Here is a 17,437-nt window from a genome sequence, read left to right on the forward strand (position 1 = left end):
AGGGCCGGCCGAAGTGGCCGTGCGGTTAAAGGCACTGCGTCTGGAACCGCAAGACCGCTACGGTCGCAGGTTCGAATCCTGCCTCGGGCATGGATGTTTGTGATGTCCTTAGGTTAGTTAGGTTTAACTAGTTCTAAGTTCTAGGGGACTAATGACCTCAGCAGTTGAGTCCCATAGTGCTCAGAGCCAAGCCACTTATTCAGGGTGTAATATATATATACAAATATGGAGTGTTATGAAAGGAAAAAAATTACATGTACAAATTTTAGATAAATTAGAGAAGATAAAAAAACTTGTTGTGTAAGACAAGTGGACCATTTCCCCCGCCGTGTTCTTGAAGAGTTTGACGCGGTACATCCCTTACACCAAATTGTAAGCATCTCTCATTTACAGAAGTGTGTTCTGGTGTCTGTGGAGGCTATCGTCACTAAGGAAGCATTATTCAGGAGCCACAAAAGCCGAGTTTGGGAGCTGGAAAATCCTAAGGGACCTACAGAGATATAGCACAAATGTGTGCACTGGCGTTATTGACGACTATCTGAGTGGCGGCTATCTTCCTTCTAACACGCTCGGTAGGGGCAATTACCGATTTTTCTCCATCAAGTACTACAGAAATCGTTGGAGACTATCCCAGTATAAGTCTGGCAACGATAATAATTCTAGAGTGACTCACCACTGTCTGCTGTCGATGTCGAGAACATTTCCCCAGTTGTGCTATAGGGACAGTTGAATCAGTACCGCCGGTCGGGGTGGCCGTGCGGTTCTAGGCGCTACAGTTTGGAGCCGAGCGACCGCTATGGTCGCGGGTTCGAATCCTGCCTAGGGCATGGATGTGTGTGATGTCGTTAGGTTAGTTAAGTTTAAGTAGTTCTAAGTTCTAGGCGACTGATGAGCTCAGAAGTTAAGTCGCATAGTGCTCAGAGCCATTTGAACCATTTTGAATCAGTATCGTGGCCACCACGTTCTTCCAACCTCACTCCAATGGATTTCTTTTTGGTGTGGTGTTGTGGGAGGTAAGGCATTTGGTCCACGAGATATAGAAAGACACTCCAGAGGAGCTGGTTGTCCGTTTGGGTGAAGCTGCATCCACTAATTGTAAAACAGCAGATTGTTTTCAGTGCGCTAAACAATCACTACCACGCAGGTAGCAGTTGAGCATTAATGTAAACAGACAACATTCTCAGCAACACGTCTAAAACAACATCTATCACACGGCATATTGAACACCGTCTCTGAACATTACTTGCGTCAAAAAATGTGTGTGAATTCCTAAGGGACCAAACCGCTGAGGTCATCGGTCCCTAGACTTACACACTACTTAAACTAACTTACGCTAAGGACAACGCACCGACCATGCCTAAGGGAGGACTCGAACCTCCGGCGGGAGGGGCTGCGCAGCCCGTGACATGGCGCCTCACTTGCGTCAAAACCTTCACGGACAATTAGTGACGAAACGGTGTTCTTGTGACATTTTTATCTTATAAAACGTGTTTCTTTTTATCCCCTTTAAATACTTTAAAATTTTGTACACCTAGTTTTATTACACCATTTATAGTAAATAACTACGGTCCTATAGCACCTCGCTGGCGTACTTCTGAAGGTACTTTAACGTCTAAAGATTTCTCTGTAGTAAGAATGACGTGCATTGTTGTATTTGCTGGGAAGTCTTCCGTCAAATTACAAACCTGATCTAATATTCCGTACTCTCCTATTTATTTCACTAGGTGGCTGTGCGGAACTATATCGAACGCTATCTACTACCTACGCCTCGTGGACCAATAGAGCCAGAAATCTGCTTGTCACAGCATCTCAATAAATACGCCATAATGCACAGCAGTCTGCCTCTCTTATTACGAGGCCGAACAGCAAGAAGGGAATGCACCACGTCGACGCACCGTGTTGAATCTCATATATAGTATGCGGGACGACTCAGCTGTTGCAGTGTTCGAGAAAGGTTTGAACTATGCATCAACACCAAGGACAACTCCAACCCGAGATGTCATAGTTGGCATAGAACAGGCAATTTTGAAGCTTCCCCGTGACGTTGCAGAAGAGGGTAGGGGGGACGCTCGCCGAATTTTAACACGGACAAAGAACTCGTTATTTTACCCGCCGACAAGGGGAACGCCACCGTCCTTCTCTCGTGAATTGAATACAACAACAAGGTGGAAGCGCTGCTCGACGATCCTGCCTATCGCAGGCTAAGAGACTATCCGACTGTCAAAATTCAGAGAAAAACATTAGATCTTCTTAAGAAGAGTTCTATTCCTTCTAAAGAGACTACGAGCCTACGTCAACGGGCTGCAGTTCCCCCAAGATTGTACGGCCTATCAAAGAGACATAAAGATGGGACTCCTCTTCACCCAATACTGAGCAACATTGGTGCTCCGATCTATTTGCTAGCCAAATAGCTTATTGCACTGTTGGGAACTCTCATAGGCAGGTGTGATCACCATATCCGGAATTCCGAGGACGCCTCATGACACTTAAGCTACAAGCGTCAGATACCTTGGTTACTTTCGACGTTGTGTCTTTGTTTACGAAAGTATCTCTGCAGGATTCGTTAGAGCCTATAACCAACCAGTTTGAGAACGACATTGTGGCATTATTTAAACATGTGCTTACCTCAACTTATTTCTTATTCAATGACCAGTATTTTGAACAAGTGGATGGTGTCGCCATGGGAAGTCCTCTGTCTCCCATGGAGATCAACTATTTTTTGGAAGACTTCGAGAAGAAAGCACTGCATTCGGCAAGTCTCAAACCTTCCTGCTTCTGGCGGTATGCAGAAGATAGATTTGTGGTGTGGCCCCACGGAATAGAGACATTATCTGTGTTTTTCCGGCATCTGAACTCGCTCCATCCCGATATACAGTTCGCAACGGAAGTGGAAGAGAATAGCATTTTACCATTCCTGGACGTCGTAGAAGAAAAGCTGATGGTACACTGGAATACAGCGTCTATCGTAAATCAGCTCATACGGAGCTATATTTGCAGGCCACAAGTTGTCATCACCCTGCGCAACGCGGTAGTGTCTTACGCTCTTTGGTGGGTAGAGCACATGTGGTCTCTGATGCCGAAAGTCTACCTGATGAGCTTCAACACCTGAGAACGGTATTCCAACAGAATGGCTATTCCGAAAGGCATATACGCCATGCATTCCGTTCTAAGCAAACTCGAAGCAGAGATGTAAATGACTATGCGGAGACACCCACTGGAACAGCGTTCTTGCCCTGTTTTGGCTGCATGTCTTCAAGGGAAGAAAGAATCCTCAACCAGAAACATTGAGGAATTTATTGTGCTCGGTCAAAGACGAACTTGGCCTTAGGAAACGTGGCGTGTATTAAATCCCATGCCAATGTGGAAGATCTTATACTGGGCAGACATGCCGAACCGCGTAAGAACGTTCCGTCGAACACCATCGTCATACACGCCTGAGGTAGCCTGATAAATCAGTGGTAGCGGAGCATTGATTGGACACGGGACATCGCATGCTTTACGAACAGACGGAAATATTATCCCCAGTGTCGTCTTTCCGGGACTGTGTTGTTAAGGAGGCCATACATATCCGTATGGAGGACAATCTTATCAAAAGGGATGCAGGTTTTCAACTAAGCGCCGCCTGGAATCCAGCACTGGCTGCCATTAAATCAAAACAGGGAAAACAAGAACTTCCGATTCATCACGTGACGCAAAGAACTACTGAGATTTAATTCAGCCTTTAACCACAGGGGCGTCCGGCAGCGAAGTCATTGCCCATAGCGCACGAGCGGGTCGCCTTTCTGCGGCTCCCTGCGGGGCCACTAGGGGCGTCGCTTTCCTCCAAGTAAGAGAGTTTTCCCGCGCACGCGTATTGCCTGCATGATAAGTTCTGGCGTCGCTTCGTGATTATCATCAGTCGCGCCTCGCAGCAGCGACATTAGCAGCTACCATCACCTGATGATGTCGAGCAGTTGCATCGATGAAATATTGTGCGAGTTACACAATACGATCCGGCGGCAAACCCGAGAAGCGTATTTGCAACGGATCCGTCGGGAAAGCACGAAAAGTCATATCTATAGCTGAATATCGCCAGGACCGTAGTCGCTCTACTAATTTTCACAAATCTCACGAACTTGCTCGGTAGCCGTGCAGTCATTATCGAAAAGTAAGAGAAGCTATCGAAATAATTAAACAGCATAACAGTATGAACAGAGAGGATTGCTTCAAGTTATCGACCACCTGGCTGTCAGCGATCACAGTCGAGCGGGATGCTTGTGTTCGCCAGGCAGTAGATCCTTGGAAACTTGTGGTAAGGTCTTATGGGACCGAACTGCCGAGTTCATCGGTCCCTAAGCTTACGCATTACTTAATCTGACTTAAACTAACTTACGCTAAGGACAACACACACACTCATGCCCGAAGGAGGACTCGAACCTTCGACGGAGGGAGCCGCGTGGACCGTGAAGAGGCGTCCTTAAGCCCGGTCCACACGCAACGATCTGTCTGCACAGACATCGGCGCAGATGTCTGTACATGCAAAAGATCGCTGCAAATGTGGTGTGTTCACACGACACAAACTCCAATCTACTACTCGCCCGCCATCTGTCGGTGTAGAAAAGAAATATCAGTGGCAAGCGACTACGCTCCCCGTAAACATCAAAAATTTAATTCAGTTATTTTGAAGTATAGAAATGGAGGAAGTTCTGTTGTGGTCTGTGTTCGCAATTTGTGTTGCAAGAAACATTCAGACTAACCGCAGGAAACAGAGAAAGCGGCCAAATGGTGTAGACAGTGGCTGCTAAAGCGAAAGCAGTTTTCTCACGTAAATTTACTACCAGAGTTGTAGGGCGAACCTAAAACAATGACAAGTATATTCATGTTTCTATTTATAACAGTAGTTAATTTTCTATTATGTTTGCACACAAATATATTCTTTTGAATAAACTTTTGATAAACGTATGAAAAATATATTGTTTTACATTACGTCGTGTTCCATTTCCTCGCACATTGACACTCCAATTTCATCTTCAATTGTACTCCTGCTTGGTCTTGACGTTTCTTGATCACTAAGAAAGCCAAGCAGATCAAAATACCATAACGTTGGCTGGTATTCTTGATCTACTCTGAACTTTGGATAACTCTTTTCGGTAAACAGTTGGCAACGATTTTTTTTTTTTTTTTATTGCTGTTTCTCTGTTTGCCCAGGCGTCAACTGCCCGCAATTTTTCAATTAGAGCATTGAATGCTGCTGTCTTTTTGTCTCGGTCACTGTATTCTTTACTTTTAATCTTCGACAAACATGGGTGTCATCTATATATTTCAATGTATTCACTTACAAACTCTCGAGAGCACTGATGAGTATCAGCCATTTTAATGCCCTGTGCGCACAAATACAAACACTAGACTGAGCAAACTGCTGTTTCGCGCCATATTTGCGGCGATCTCCTGTCCACACGCTCCAACTTGTCTGCGCAGATGTGGTTTGAACCCACAGATTTGAGAGGTTTCGCTCAAACCTTCAACTCCGACTTCCAGGTTTTCACACACCTCAGGTTGGTCCACACGCAACTATCTGTCTGCGCATATGTGATGTGCGCAGACATTTGCGCAGATAGATCGTTGCGTGTGGACGGGCCTTAAGACCGCGCGGTTACCCCGCGCACCGCAGCAAATCCACGTGTCTCGAGTTCACCAGAAAAACAAGCGGCTACAACAGAACTGCCTGCGGCATCAACGTCTTGCTCCGGAAAACACTATCCCGGTGCAAGTTGCTGCTTTGCGTCTGCCTGCAGTGGCCTGACTTAACAATAACCATCCGTACAAAAATGATTCAAATGGCTCTGAGCACTATGGGACTTAACATCTGAGGTCATCAGTCCCCTAGAACTTAGAACTACTTAAACCTAACTAACCTAAGGACATCACACACATCCATGCCCGAGGCAGGATTCGAACCTGCGACCGTTGCGGTCGCGCGGTTCCAGACTGAAGCGCATAGAACCGCTCGGCCACACCGACCGGCTCCTTCCGTACAGCCTGCCGTCAATAGGAATCTATACCTAGAATTGTCCAGTTGCAATAGGTCCATGATTAAGGAATTTGTTGCTAGCGCACTCGAGCAGATGTAATATCGATGGATTGCTCAGGCGCTGCCTGCGATATGTAAACTATAAGCGAATCTCAGACCAGAGAGCAGTGTTTTCAGCAGTAGGAACTGTGTAGCAGTTGGAGTAAGTAGTTGCTAACGGCCAGTCGTGTGTGTCGAGTTGGCTGGGCCGGACGTGGGGAGCGATGGCGGAGCCTGAGCGTTGTAGTATAAGGTAAAAGCAGCCTCGCGCATATCTAATATTGTTATATCAAGTCCCATGTAAATGCATTTAAAAAGAAATCTCTTAATAATAATCTTTCTTATAAAAATTAACTTTTGACAATCATTCAACTCAATTTAAAGATTATACTAATTTCTCCAATCCTTGGTCATCCTGATTATTGTAAAGAAAAATCAGTTGTTTCTTTTTATATATGACAAATCTATCGGCCAACATTGCACTGAGCTGTGCCAGAAAAAAATTCTTATAGGAGCAGATATATACGCGTTATCCGGCAACCTTATTGAGGTAAGAATTTTCTATTTATTCAGAATGATCTTTCAGGGCCGTGACGCAGCACTGCTGACGTCCAAAACTGACCAGTTTAAATTCACAGTCAATTACTGAAAGGTTATAAGTGAGCCACAATTTTTTTATTGAGAGATCAGTCACATTATATTATTGATAGGATACGCAGTTTATTTATTGGATGGTTACGCTAAATGTCAATGTTATAGTTATATTTTTTTACTGTTGGGAGGTTTCGGAACTTTACTGTTGGAAGGTTACACTAAATGTGAATATTATTTATATTATTTTACTGTGGAGAGGTTACACAGTGGCGCCCCAGAATGTGACGTTGACAACAACGTGACAACCTAAATAAGACAGTATGTAGCAGCAGACAATCACCAAATCCAGCAGTTAGTCGCCCTCAAATTGACAACTCCATTCGACCGAAACATCGGTGTTTTATTTGTTTTAGTGTTTAGTACTGACGCGGAGTAACACCCAGAATGACTTTATTCAAATTGATCCCAGCCTTGGAAGCCTATACAAACTTATAAGATCTAGCTTGGTTTAAAATGATCGTTGTTTGTGGAATCCATGGTAATTCCAACAAATCAGATAAGACATAACCCGTAAGTATAAAACTTTTCCAATACTGGTGTTACTGATATAGGCATAACATACTCGTAGCTGTGGGTTTCCTGGTCGGATATGTTTTTGAAAATGGCACCTGCGCATTTTCCAATCACTATAAATGGTTAGTTCTTCCATGGATATACTATGTGGCTGACAGGGATGGTTTCTTTCGCATTTTGTGGAATCATACGCATATGGTGTGAAAAGTGGCAGTTGGCTTTAAATAATGAAAAGTGTGCAGTCATACACATGAGTACTAAATGGAATCCGCTAAATTTCGGTTGCATGTTAAAAAAAGACAAATCGAAATTCTGTAAATTCAACTAAATTATTAGGGATCACAATTCGGAATGCCTTCAATTGGAACGCTCACGCAAATAACGCTGTGAGTAAACCAAACCAAAGACTGCGATTTATTGGCAGAACACTTAGAAAATGCAACAGGGCTGCTAAAGAGACTGCTTACACTACGCTTGTCTTCCCTCCTGCTACGCAGTGTGGGATCCGCACCAGATAGGATCGACGAAGGACATCGAAGAAGTTCACAGAACGTCAGCTAGTTTTGTGATACGGCGATATTGGGGAGCGAATGCCACAGATATGGTACGCGAATTGGGGTGACATCCAATAAAACGAAAGCGTTTATCGTAGCGGTGAGATCTCTTCACGAAATTTAAATCTCCAGTGTTCTGATACGAATTTGAAAATCTTTTCTTGATATCCACATACATAGGCAGAAGTCACAAACACAATAAGATAAGAGAAATCAGAGCTAGTACGGAAAATTTTAAGTGACGGTTTTTCCCGCGCGCTCTTCTATTATGGAACAATGAAGAAAGGACTTGGAGATGGTTCGATGAACCTTCTACCAGGACTTAATTGTGAACTGCAGAATAATCATCTAAATGTAGATATCTCATCAGGTCCACTCGCTTTGCCTCTTATAAGTGGTTTAGTGGATTATTCTCCAGCGGTCCCTTATATCGATACTTGTTTTGCTGACGTTCGTGTGACAATTAAAAGGAAGAAGAGCAGTATGATCTTGCTGAGTAAAACAATTTCAGATAAATAAATTTAGTATTTATTCCTTTTCTCTTTCTTCCTTCGTTTCGATAGCACTATGATCGATGAGAGCCTAGACAGATGACTTAACACGAAACCATTACTCTTTAGGATTTTCTGTCACATCGTTAAACACAGTTTTACTTTCGAATCCGTTGAATGCTTCAGGTATGGTCCAACTTAAGCAAATTTTGGCTTCGTTCAGTTTCATTTTGTCTGCCAAAGATTGGTTACTTCTAAATTTTCTCGTCTCCCGTTCCGTTTACCTATGACGCATTAGAAACAATATTGTTGCTACTCCTTAGTATACGCCTGAAACCGCTTTCCCAGTCGACGACGTTGCAAACGCACACCTGCGTGGTCCAGGTTGCAGTTTCGATTCCTGGTGGCGGATGAAATTTTACCACCAGCATTTCGTCGGAAAGAGGAGGAAGGGCGTTGTTTAAAGTTTTTGATCTTCAGGCTTGACGTTAACATCCTGTATCAAATTCCAAATTTCTTCTCATTGTGTCATAAACTGAGGGACACTGCTGATGATGACCCGTACGTTGCTTGGGTATTAAACCTGGCGGTCTCTTGGTGCTATTGTTTCTCTCTCTTTCTTTATGATGCGGCCGCTGTTTGACTGTGATAATTTTTGTTTGATTGTTATACAATTCAGATTTCGGCCTTAAAGCATTTTCAAGTACAAAAAATGGATTAAACAATAGAAGTATAAATCGCAGACATGATGAAGGCTAAAATGGCTCTGAGCACTATGGGACTTAACTTCTGAGGTCATCAGTCCCCTAGAACTTAGAACTACTTAAACCTAACTAACCTAAGGACATCACACACATTCATGCCCAAGGCAGGATTCGAACCTGTGACCGTAGCGGTCGCGCGGTTCCAGACTGTAGCGCCTAGAACCGCTCGTCCACCGCGGCCGGCGCATATCTGGTCATACAGACCATATCTGTCACTAGAAAAAATGAACACATCTCCACAACGGCTAAATTTATAGCAGACTTCCATTTCTGGACCTTGTAGCACAACTGTTATATGAAACTGTTACCCAATAAACAGATACACACCACACTATTGTGTCTGAACAACAACTGACATGGACACAGATGAAGCGATCTTCCAGATATCGCCTGAGAGCCAACAGAGTCTGCACAATGCAATCTGTGATGTGTATGGGAACAAGGTAGCTGAACTGTTCATTTGGCATGATAATTACATTATATCTGCAAACATTCTTACAAGACAGAGTGTAAAGTGTATTACATTCAGGTCCCCAAATAAAGTTTACATGTAAACATCGTCAAGGGTCTTACCGTAATATACTTGCAAGAAACATGAAATTTCTACATTGTAACACAGTGAATTATGTGAAACATGGTGCACTATACAAGCCAGTAGTAATATGTATCGTTACAAATGGCAACAGAAGCACACAAATTCTCCTAAAAGCTCCTCATACCAGCACAGTCAAGAAAACCACAACACAGTGGTGACGAAATGGTGGGGAGGGGGAAGGAACATGAATCCAGCTGTGGAGCCAACAGAAACTCGGGGCCGCGCGGAGTGGCCGCGCGGTTTAAGGCGCTATGTCACGGACTGCGCGGCACCTCCCTCCGGAGATTCGAGTCCTCCCTCGGGCATGGGTGTGTGTGTGTCTGTGTGTGTGTGTTGTTCTTCACATACGTTACTTTAAGTAGTGTGTAAGACTAGGGACCGATGACCTCAGCAGTTTGGTCCCTTAGGAATTCACACACATCTGAACATTTAGAACCTGAGACATTATTTGAACTGGATAGGGGTGGTAGTGGTGTGGGTGGCAAGGAACGGTTGGAATCGAGGAACGACGGGGTACTCTGAAAAATGGGGCAAGGTGACTAACGCTACTAATAATAATGGATAGCAATTTAACATTTGGTATAATACCATCCGTATCCACATATGTAACGCTTACATTTATTCTCATGTAAAAATAAAAATAAAAACGAAGTATAGAAACCTTAGTTGTTGAAATAGTAGGATGTTCTTTAAACAGGAACCACATGAAATATACTGTGTAGTGGAATAATTGTAGATTTTCTGTGGCTGTTACATAATGGTCCTTTCCCTTCCCTTCGTTTTGTCACCATTGTGTTATGATTTTCTTGGTTGTGACTCTGAGGGACTTTTGGGAGCATTTGTGTACTACTGTTGTAGTTTTTGACGATGCACATCACTACTCGCTCATATAGTGCACTATGTTTCACATAATTCACTGTATTATGAGGTAGAAATTCTATGTATGTTACAAATATATTATGTTAAGAACCTTCACAATGTTTGCACGTGAACTTTAATAGTATACTTCTATGTAACATACTGTAAGTACTGTTACATGGAAATGTATGCAAAAATAATGTAATTATCACGCAAAATGAACAGTTCAGCCAACACGCTACAGACTTCTCTCAGGCGATCTTTGTAAGATCGTTTCATCTGTGTACGTGTCAGTTGTTGTTCAGACACAATAGTGTGGCGTATACCTGTGTATTGGTTAACAGTTTCATATCACAATTGTGCTACTGGGTCCATAAATGGAAGTCTGCTATATATTTAGTCATCCTGGAGATGTTCTCACTTTCACTAGTGACAGATCTGGCCTTCATGACCAGATATGCTTTTTCAACAAGTATTTTATACCAGTCTGATGTCTTTTACATATAAAAACGTAAAGAACCATGGTATTTATAAAGTATTTTTCGTGGTTACCCTGATCTTGTTTTTGTGATTTATATTACTATTGTTTATTCTAGTTTTGTACTCGGAAGTGGTCTAAGACCGAAATCTGGGTCGTTTAACATTAAAATAAAATTTATTACGGCTTAATGGTGGCACCATCATTAAAAACCCACCGAAAATAATAATTACAGATACATTAAAGTCACAGCTGTTACACAGGGTGAAGAAAGGACCCATTAATGGCGGAGGCAGAAAATAATGCTAGCAACCAGTCAGCTGTTATTCCACTTCTCAATGGCCAAGGACTACTTGGTCGAAGCTAGTGCCGTTGTAGCCTGTTACCGTGGCTGAGAGCTCGAGAACATTTTACTGAACATTTTACCAGAACGAATTAGCTCATCAGCTGATGATACTGCAACAGTTTCCTGAACATTACTTATTATGCAGTAATAGTCTTTTGTGAAACGCGCAGGAGAAACTATCGCTCCAGAGGCAACTGATTAACACTGACTACCCAACAACGAAGATAACGGGATAAATAATATGCTCATGCTATTACGTAAGGTAAGATATAAACCTACGAATACACGAACCTTTAAACTGAGACGCTTAAATTTAATTTCCTCATTAATCGGAAAATTCTAACGAGACCCTTAATGTACAAATTTGTCTCATTACACTCGCTGAATTTTCCGTAAAAATCTCATTCTCTAATTATGAGAATACGTCGCCTGCTTTTTTTCCGATCTCTGCAAGCGATCTGATTCCCTCAATGAGTCCCGTTTTCCACTTTCTGCCAAACAATGGGCTGCACTCGTGAATCTGGTCTCGTGAGAAGCGGCTCGAAACGGTCGCGTGACGATTTGATAGTGGGACCAACGTTTATAGCTCAATTTGGGGAGCAATAGCCTCCCGACGGAGAAATGAACCAGTCCTTGGAGGGCCTCGGGATAATTTTCACACGTACTGAAATGAACGATAAGCTGTCTCTTCAATTTCACCTTCACACCCCTAGGATGGGAATAGACGAAAAAAGTTATTTGTCTCAATTTTATCAATATACTTATTTTTTACGTAAGGTGAAACTGGGGTGTTACAAAAAGGTACGGCCAAACTTTCAGGAAACATTCCTCACACACAAAGAAAGAAAATATGTTATGTGGACATGTGTCCGGAAACGCTTACTTTCCATGTTAGAGCTCATTTTATTACTTCTCTTCAAATCACATTAATCATGGAATGGAAACACACAGCAACAGAACGTACCAGTGTGACTTCAAACACTTTGTTACAGGAAATGTTCAAAATGTCCTCCGTTAGCGAGGATACATGCATCCACCCTCCGTCGCATGGAATCCCTGGTGCGCTGATGCAGCCCTGGAGCATGGCGTATTGTATCACAGCCGTCCGCAATACGAGCACGAAGAGTCTCTACATTTGGTACTGGGGTTGCGTAGACAAGAGTTTTCAAATGCCCCCATAAATGAAAGTCAAGAGGGTTGAGGTCAGGACAGCGTGGAGGCCATGGAATTGGTCCGCCTCTGCCAATCCATCGGTCACCGAATCTGTTGTTGAGAAGCATACGAACATTTCGACTGAAATGTGCAGGATATCCATCGTACATGAACCACATGTTGCGTCGTACTTGTAAAGGCACATGTTCAAGCAGCACAGGTAGGGTATCCCGTATGAAGTGTACCCGTGGGGCCAATTAGCTGCTGATAGTGCCTGCACACGCTGTACATGGTAAGGAAACAACTGGTTCTCCCGTAGCACTCTCCATACAGTGACGTGGTCAACGTTACCTTGTACAGCAACAACTTCTCTGACGCTGACATTAGGGTTATCGTCAACTGCACGAAGAATTGCCTCGTCCATTGCAGGTGTCCTCGTCGTTCTAGGTCTTCCCCAGTCGCGAGTCATAGGCTGCAATGTTCCGTGCTCCCTAAGACGCCGATCAATTGCTTTGCTTCGAACGTCTTCCTGTCGGGACACCTTCGTTCTGGAAATCTGTCTCGATACAAACGTACCGCGCCACGGCTATTGCCCCGTGCTAATCCATACATCAAATGGGCATCTGCCAACTCCGCATTTGTAAACACTGGTGGTGGTTGTTGGGATGTTTAAGGGGGACTAAACAGCTTGTAAACACTGCACTGACTGCAAAACCACGTTCATGATGAACACTAACCTGTTGATGCTACGTACTGTTGTGCTTGATGCTAGTACTGCAGAGCAATGAGTCGCATGTCAACACAAGCACCGAAGTCAACATTATCTTCCGTCAATTGGGCCAACTGGCGGTGAATCGAGGAAGTGGCCGTGCGGTTCTAGGCGCTACAGTCTGGAGCCGAGTGACCGCTACGGTCGCAGGTTCGAATCCTGCCTCGGGCATGGATGTGTTGACGTCCTAAGGTTAGTTAGGTTTAATTACATCTAAGTTCTAGGCGACTAATGACCTCAGAAGTTAAGTCGCATAGTGCTCAGAGCCATTTGAACCATTTGTTTGTGTGAGGAATGTTTCCTGAAAGTTTGGCCGTACCTTTTTGTAACACCCCGTATATATATATATATATATATATATATATATATATATATATATATATATATACAAACGCAACTCTCTCTCTCTCTCTCACTCTCTCTCTCTCACACACACACACACACACACACACACACACAGCCCGCATCTCGTGGTCGTGCGGTAGCGTTCTCGCTTCCCACGCACGGGTTCCCGGGTTCGATTCCCGGCGGGGTCAGGGATTTTCTCTGCCTCGTGATGGCTGGGTGTTGTGTGCTGTCCTTAGGTCAGTTAGGTTTAAGTAGTTCTAAGTTCTAGGGGACTGATGACCATAGATGTTAAGTCCCATAGTGCTCAGAGCCGTTTGAACCATTTTGAACACACACACACACATATATATATATATATATATGTATATATATATATATATATATATATATATGTGTGTGTGTGTGTGTGTGTGTGTGTGTGTGAAAGCAACAATCCCGCACTGTGGCGTTCCTCTTTTCAAACACACGAATGCACGAACGTGATGAAGTGGTGCTGAAATCTCTGTAAATGGTACTATTATGTACTCGGCCACAAGGAAAGACCAGTTTGTGACGACTGTGCTGCAGATATATTTTCATACGTCACATTAATTTCAATACTTCTTTGATCTTTGCAAGTATTGTTTTCCTCCTGGTACATATTGCTTGATGGCGTAGGTTATTACGGTTTTGCCACTGAATCTACATGTTAATCATCTTTGGCAATCTATTATGAATATTTAATTCTATGTTAATATTTCCGTTTCTTCCCCTAATATATTAAACTGTCCTTGTATATGGTTTTTCCAAATGTGAAAAAATTTTCCAAGGTGAAACATAGTCATATACCTAGGAACACATATTCTAATTAAATGTAAAATATACAAACTTCCAACATGCTGGATGTTGTAGGACAGTAGTTTTTATTGAATTATGATGCAAGAAAACAGACAGCGTTACGAATGAAATAGTTGATTATTTAGTAAGAGATGTGTTCATCGTTAATATCAATTGCCTTATTTGGCTCGTAAATGGATATTAGCCCGAAACCGGTCACCTACTGGATAAACATCTATTTTACTCGCAACTCTGGCTGTCTTTTTGCACCAGAAATCTGAAGTTTCATTCGAGAAAATTTTTTCAATACCGCATTTAGTAGACTGTCTGTTACATTCTTACTCTATTACAAATAACAATCACTGAGTGAACTCAACTTAAGTAGAAGTGTTATCGAAAATAAGTTACAATACATTTTGAAATAGAAGCTGTTGGAATCCAACACAAATTTCCATTCTGAACACAGATAAAATTGATAACACGTTAAAGAAACTTAGTTCATTTGCAAATATCAATTTCGAGATAGAAGGCCTTCTCCTGTTTCAGGGTACAAGATGGTGCACGGTTGAGCAAGTATGTCTTCACCGGCAACCCGTAATATAAGCAGTTTTTAAAATATGGAGAATTTTGATCACCATAAAATACTGTAACGGAATAATTGACCATTTCTTACAAATAGCTTTAAAATGCTATACACTACATAAATATGTATAACTAAAACTATTTGCAAATTCTGCACAAAACACAATCTAATGTCTCACATCACCCAAAACAGATGGAGTTATTGAGAACTGTTTATAGCGACCTGTAGTTCGCATTCCCTCGTGTGATTGTACAGTCTCTCACTAGATTGAAACACTGACCAGGTAACGTCAAGTGTTACTAGGTACACTCTCCGCCAGGTACAGTACTCGACCCTACTATGTTATAATTACTTACTTCAAACTATTGTTTTTTAGGTCGTAAAAATCACAGCCGTTGCATTAACAACAGAAATGTTGGTGATTTACTCCTTAGATGTTTCATTCAGCTTGGAAATGACATTCTGTAAATCGTTATTTTATTGGTTAATAATGTCTGATCATTCGTCGGTATATTTATTAAAAAGGGCTGGTGAAGGTGGACGTCCATGTTTGACTTCTTAATTTATTTCTGCCGGTCTGCTTGTGCTGCTTACAGTTTTGATTTTTGTTGTGTTATCTGAGCAGCATCTTCGAATAACTGTTAAGAAGTACGGAAAGTTCTCGCCGCTACTATTATTTCTGAGTCGGTTTCAATCTATTTTGTAAGAGCCATCCTCCAATAACACAAATGGGAATTTTACTTGTATTTTTACATTACGACGAGACGAGTGTCGAATTTTCAAAATTTTGCCTTCGGTGCACGTACGCGTGGATGAATGTGTGTGTGTGTGTGTGTGTGTGTGTGTGTGTGTGAGAGAGAGAGAGAGAGAGAGAGAGAGAGAGACAGACAGACAGACAGACAGACAGAGAGGGAAAGAGAGAAATAATAAAGTGTTATCATTTTTTTAAAACATTCGTTTCTTCAGTATTTTATTACGGGTGCTAGGGAGAATAACATCGAACACTCAAACAACTTTTAGTATCGAAACGGAAAGTAGTTCATAGTCTATGAATAGCTGATTTCGAAGAGAGGCGGTAATAACAATAGCGTGACTAGATCGTTTATAAAGTGTGTGACTACAACTGATGAAATCGATTAAATATCCAGAAATATTCTAGATACGGATAAACAAAATTAACTTCCTGTGACGCGTAATATAATACGATATTTCTCAAAACTCTGCTATGTTAGCAGTCGAAAGAGTAAAGTGTATTGTTCGTTTCACGGTTATAATTCAACAAAAAGTATCTGGTTTGTGTGGGCGTGCAGCCCGAGTCAGTTAACGGCTAATATATGAATATCCAAAGGTAATGTATAGAACGCAGTGACCTCTTAAGGAAACTACGCCGATAGCAGTTTCAAACTTGACTTGTGCTGACAGCCAGACTAAAGTTCTGGTGCCCCGACTGAGCACTGACCATTACTCGAAGGAGGTAGCGACTGCACTATTTCAGGACATTTATTCAGATCTAGTGCCATCGACGACACATTTCGACAGTAAGAGAACGGGGCGTACTATTCAGAATGAAAAGCGGACTGGTCGTTTGGAACTTACATCTCTGCAACAAATTCCCAGTTAAATACTGGCCGAGCTGCATAAATATGCCAGTAGAATTCCGTACCAGAGCGAGTAAACGTGTCCGCACATTTGTCAGCTGATACTGCTAACTGCATCAGCATATCATCTGCACAATGGGAAATGCAGTCGGTTAAAACTTTTGCAGCTCGAAATTTCCGAGTTCTGTTTGTGTAACTGATGCAATAAAATCGAGCTGGCGATAAAGTTCGCTTGCATAATGCAGCTGAGTAGGGAATTTTGATCGATTCTTTAAGATATTGTGCCGTACAAATAGCGCTATAGACAGACAAATGGGGATGCTTTCTGTGGGCTTTCAGTCCATATCTAATACATATTAACCAGCTTCTTGGAAGAACGGGGAGGTCTGTATCCATGTCTTTTACATGTAATAGTGGTGTTTGCCATTGCCATCATGACTGTGTGTGAGGTGCTGGTTTGCCAATTTTATTCTGAAAATTACAGTAGTGAACAACTTACGAAGTGCTGCGTTACTTTTGTCTTGCTACGTATTATTCTGAAACGGGAATGTAGTAAGCTGAAACGTAGCTTTCCAATCTCGAACAGGACAGGGGCTCAGTCAAACGTACTGTCTCTTGCGTGAATTTGCAGTGATTAGTAAGACTGCTTATTTTCTGGTTGCATTTACGCATAGGGTATGAAAATCTACATATACAATGTTTTCAAGCGTCCAGAGGAGTTAAAAAAAAATTTCTGTGTCATAAATGTCACAGGTTCCTCCATGAAGGTTTTGACGCTATTGAACCTCAGAGATCGACCTCAGACTGCAGAGTGATGGGTATTTCCTGAAAATTTCGTCCACTTACATTAATGCTCAATTGGAATCTGC

The sequence above is a fragment of the Schistocerca americana genome, chromosome 8 (assembly GCF_021461395.2).
Source record: "Schistocerca americana isolate TAMUIC-IGC-003095 chromosome 8, iqSchAmer2.1, whole genome shotgun sequence".
Classification (NCBI taxonomy): Eukaryota; Metazoa; Arthropoda; class Insecta; order Orthoptera; family Acrididae; genus Schistocerca; species Schistocerca americana.